A 5,644-nucleotide genomic window follows, 5' to 3' on the forward strand; every position below is an offset into this window, starting at 1 on the left:
TAGTCATCAGAATCAGACTGCAACGGGGATTATTGAAACTATTAGAATTTAGATGACTATGATTAACATGTTAAAGGCTCTTATAGAAAAAGTCAGCAACATGCGAGATCAAATAAGTTGTTTCAGCAGAAAAATCAAGAGTATAAAAAAGGCTCAAATAGCAATTTGAAACATAGAGATACAGGGATGCTGAATTTTGATGCCTGGCTACATTCAGCCTTTAAAGATGTGCTAAAATTATACCTCAGACAGAGAAGAAGAAATATTTTATAACATACCTTATATGCAGAGTCCAAAAAGAAATATACAAATGAGCTTATTTATAAAATAGAAACAGACCCACAGGCTTTGAGAATGAGCATATGGTAACCAGGGTGGAAGGATAAGGATAAGGGATAGTTCAGGAGTTTGGGATGGACATGTAAAGAATTCTACATTTAAAATGGATAACCAGCAAGGACCTACTGGATAGAATGGAACTTGATCTATGTTATGTAGCAGCATGGATGGGAATGGAGTTTGGGGGAGAATTGGATACATGTGTATGTATCGCTAAGGCCCTTTGTTATCCACCTGAAACTATCACAATATTGCTAATCAACTCTACTGCAATATAAAATAAAAAGTTAAAAAAATGGAAGATTAGAAATAATGTGATATTTAGTATAACTATTGAAATATTAATATTTAGAGAGTAGAGACTAGAATTGAAATTAAAAGATGCTTGCTCCTTGGAAGAAAAGCTATGACCAACTTAGTTCAGTTCAGTTCAATCACTCAGTTGTGTCCACCTCTTTTCGACCCCATAAACCACAGCATGCCAGGCCTCCCTGTCCATCACCAACTCCCGGAGTCCACCCAAACCCACGTCCATTGTGTCGGTGATGCCATCCAGCCATCTCATCCTCTGTAGTCCCTTCTCCTCCTCCTTCCCTCAATCTTTTTCAGCATAGGGTCTTTTCCAACGAGTCATTTCTTTGCATCAGGTGGCCAAAGTATTGGGAGTTTCAGCCTCAACATCAGTCCATCAAATGAACACTTAGGACTGATCTCCTTTAGGATGGACTGGTTGGATCTTCTTGCAGTCCAAGGGACTCTTTAGAGTCTTCTGCAAGACCACAGTTAAGAAGGATCAATTCTTTGGTGCTCAACTTTCTTTATAGTCCATCTCTCACATCCATACATTACCACTGGAAAAACCTAGAGCATATTAAAAAGCAGAGACATTACTTTACCAACAAAGGCCCATTTAGTCAAAGCTATGGCTTTTACAGTAGTCATGTATGGATGTGAGAGTTGGACTATAAAGAAAGCTGAGCACCGAAGAATTGATGCTTTTGAACTGTGGTGCTGGAGAAGATTCTTGAGACTCTCTTAGACTGCAAGGAGATCCAACCAGTCCATCCTAAAGGAAATAAGTCCTGAATATTCATTGGAAGGACTGATGTTGAAGCTGGAACTCCAATAATTTGGCAACCTGATGCAAAAAAATGACTCGTTGGAAAAGACCCTGATTCCTGGACAGATTGAAGGCAGGAAGAAAAGGGGACAACAGAGGATGAGATGGTTGGATGGCATCACTGACTTAATGGACATGAATTTGAGCAAGCTCCGGATATTGGCAATAGACATGGAAGGCTGATGTGCTGCAGTCTATGGGGTCACAAAGGGTCAGACACGACTGAGTAAATGAACTGACTAATGTTACTGGTTACACTGAATTTAAGTGTATTAAAAATATCACATAAAAAGTGACATGCATCATTCTGAAAAAAATTGTGCTAGTTTCAAGAAATTCAGTTTAAAAGAAAGACATGGAAAGGCTGAAAATGAAAGAAAGGAAAAAAGTTACATCAAGTAAAAAGAAATATACATTGAAATAGTCATACTAGTAACAGAAAGTAAGAAAAAACATAGTTAAGAGAAGAAGAAATAAGCATTTCTGGGAATTAATTGAGATACTCGATAGGAATTTCTATTCAAATGAAAAATCTAACAATTTTTATTTTGAGTGTGCCTAATAATTTAGTTTCAATTTATATGTACTATCAAGTCCATGAATTTCAATGATTAATAATGGAATTCAAACTCGTGGTAGAAAATATTTCAAATATCTCAATAACTTGTAAATTGGCTGTAAATAGAAATTTTGACCAACATTATCCACAAATTTGAGCTTGTCATCCATAAAAGCTAGAAATCAATGAATTAAACATCCATATAAACAGTTTTAATCAGAATAATGAAAAAATGATGCAAAAATGATAGAAGCAATTAATAAAATAGAAACATAAGGAATGACAAAAAAAACTTTTCTCGACATTTCATATAAAATTTGGTAAGTCTTTAGAAAGATTAAGAAAATAGAACATCCCCTAATTAGTAATACATCAAGAATCATTTCTGTTTCTGATAATAAGAAAATAGAAACTAGAAGGATAATATGAACAATTTTTTGTCAATAAATTTCAAATTTACTTATTTAGGAGGAAAGCCTAAATTCATTGGCTAAAAGTTTATAATAACAGATGAAAAAACAAATGAAAATATCTTGATAGTACTACATCACATTCTATTTTTAAAACTTTGCATGAAACATCTATAGAATCAGATGACTTCTCTAGTAAATTCCATTTATTTAAGGAACAGCACATAAGGAGTGAAACATTTAAAGAACAAAACTATAAAGATAGTCTCTTTCAAATTTAAACTCGAGACTATTCCTGACTGATTTTTTGAGGTCAGCACAATGTTGATTCCAGTTCTGGAAAAGTACATCACACTGAAATGTGATCAGTTTTTCTCTTAAACAGCAAGTCATGTTCCTGAAGAAAATATGAACAAATTTAATATAACAATATAGAAAACATTAACTTCAACATTAACCAATAAAAAGAAGAAATATGTATGACAATTTTAATAGACATACAAAAAAGTTTGATACAATTTGAAACTGATTTATAATTAAAACATAAACAAGCTATAATTTTCTTAATACTCTGTGAGGCATCTTCCAAAAAATGACATATTAGAAGTTTTCTCGCGGGGATAGGTGATGAAACTACAGTTGGAGATGTCATCATGTTTATCCAACTTGCCCCTGAGGTCCTAAGTAAGACATTAAATCAACATGAATGAGACATTTGTATTCACATAACCAAATAGGCCTTCAGGTCTCCCTGTGTATACCTAGATGGGGTATACATTTAGAGAAGGACATTCATTCTGTTTGTCTCTCTGTCTCTCTCTGTGTCTTTGTCTCTCTTTCTGTTTCTTTCTGTCTCCCTGACATCAAAAGATAACTTTGAATAGCTGCACTTAGGTGGAGAATTAAACATGTCTTTCTAGAAAGCTGAGGATTAGTTGCTTTTCAACCAAAAACATGCATATAAAAATTCATCTTTAATTTGTCTTATAAAATAATTAACTATATAATAGTTATTAATATACAAGAATATATAATAAAATATAAAATTTGTCTTATAAAAAAAATTGACACAATAAACTTCAGCAAAATAAAACATGTTGTTGTTCAGTCTGTGAGTCATGTTCAACTCTTTGCTATGTCATGTTTGATTCTAGTTTCTCATGCTACTCTTTGCAACACACCAGGCTTCTCTGTTTTTCACTATCTCCCTGAGTTTGCTCAAACTCATGTTCATTGAGTCAGTGGTGCCATCCAACCATCTCATCCTCTGTTGCCCTCTTCTCTTCTTGCCCTCAATCTTTCCCAGCCTCAGGGTCTCTTCCAGTGCCCTTCACATCAGGTGGCCAAAGTATTGGAGGTTCAGCTTTAGCATCATTCCTTCTAATGAATATTCAGGGTTGATTTCCTTTAGGATTGACTGGTTGTATCTCCTTGTTGTCCAAGGGACTCTAAAGAGTATTCTCCAGTACCACAGTTGGAAAGCAACAATTCTTTAGTGCTCAGCCTTCTTTATGATCCAACTCTCATGCTCATATGTGACTACTGGAAAAACCATAGCTTTGACTATATGGACCTTTGTTGGCAAAATGATGTCTCTGCTTTTTAGTACACTGTCTAGGTTTGTCATCTATTCTTCCAAGGAACAAGCATCTTTTAATTTCGTGGCTGCATTGATTTTGGAGCCAAGAAAATGAAATCTGACTGTTTCCATTGTTTCTCCATCTATTTGTCATGGAATGATAGGACCAGATGCCACGATCTTAGCTTTTTGAATGTTGAGGTTTAAGCCAGCTTTTTTCACTCTCCTCTTCCACTTCATCAGGAGACTCCTTAGTTCTTCTTCACTTTCTGCCATTAAAGTAGTATCTTCTGCAGATCTGAGGTTGTTGTTATTTCACCCAGCAGTCTTGATTCCAGTTTGTGATTCATGAAACCCAGCATTTTTTGTGATATAATTTGCATATAAATTAAATAAGCAGGGTGAGAATATACAGACTTGAAGTACTCCTTTCTTGATTTGGAACCAGTCCGTCGTTTCATGTCTGTTTCTAATTGTTTCTTCTTGTCCTGCATACAAGTTTCTCAAGAGGCAGGTAGTGTGGTCTGGTATTCCCATCTCATTAAGGATATTCCACAGTTTGTTGTGATCCACACAGTCAAAGGCTTTAGCATAGTAAATGAAACAGAAGTAAATATTTTTTGGAATTCCCTTGCTTTTTATATAAAACATACTACTGGTCAATAGATACCTTTAATGAAGCTAGCAATGTTTCTATTGTTGTTTTTTAGTCACTAACTCATACCTGACTCTTTTGTGACCCCATGGACTGTAACCCACCAGGCTCCTCTGTCCATGGGATTCTCCAGGCAAGAATACTGGAGTGGGTTGCCATTTCCTTCTCCAGGTGATCTTCCCAACTCAGTAATTGAACTCTCATCTCTTATGTCTTGTGTACTAGCAGGCAGATTCTTTACCACTGAACTACCAGGGAAGCCTGTGTTTGTATTAGAAAAGCCAATTATGTTTTGCAGCTTAATCTGGCCTATCTCCTTTCTCTGAAGAAGACCATGACAGATGGGAACACATCAGTGAGTCAGTTGCAAGCAGAGGAAAAATCTTTTAAGTAATACAAGGAAGAGAGATGTTCTTGCTTTTGTCTCAAGCAAGTTTTACATCACTGAGTAAGTTCCTTCCACTTCTGGATCTTTCTGTCACTATCTGAAATAGAAGAGCTGGGCCACATGACCTCTGAGTGGCCTTCTACCTCTGAAATGATATGGTACTGGGGTCTTCAAGAAAAAACCTGTTTTCTGTCTATAAAGGTTTGTTGCAAGCATAAAGCTATTAAGGTTGCAGATAAAGTGCTCTACTAAATGCCTAGTAAGCTACTAAGTGTCTCTAAGGCTTTACTTTAAGAATTATGTTTTCCCTCAAGTGAAGACAACTTCAGTATTTCTATACTGTAAACCAGGAACAATAACACTATTAAACAATTAAAACCATCAAAGAGATGAGTCACTTTCTCAAGCATGTTTTATCCTCTTTTTTTTTTAATTTTATTTTATTTTTAGACACTACATAATTGTATTAGTTTTGCCAAATATAAAAATGAATCCGCCACAGGTACACATGTGTTCCCCATCCTGAACCCTCCTCCCTCCTCCCTCCCCATACCATCCCTCTGGGTCGTCCCAGTGCACTAGCCCCAAGCATGT

The sequence above is a fragment of the Bison bison genome, unplaced genomic scaffold (genome assembly GCF_000754665.1).
Source record: "Bison bison bison isolate TAMUID 2011002044 unplaced genomic scaffold, Bison_UMD1.0 scf7180017864130, whole genome shotgun sequence".
Classification (NCBI taxonomy): domain Eukaryota; kingdom Metazoa; phylum Chordata; class Mammalia; order Artiodactyla; family Bovidae; genus Bison; species Bison bison.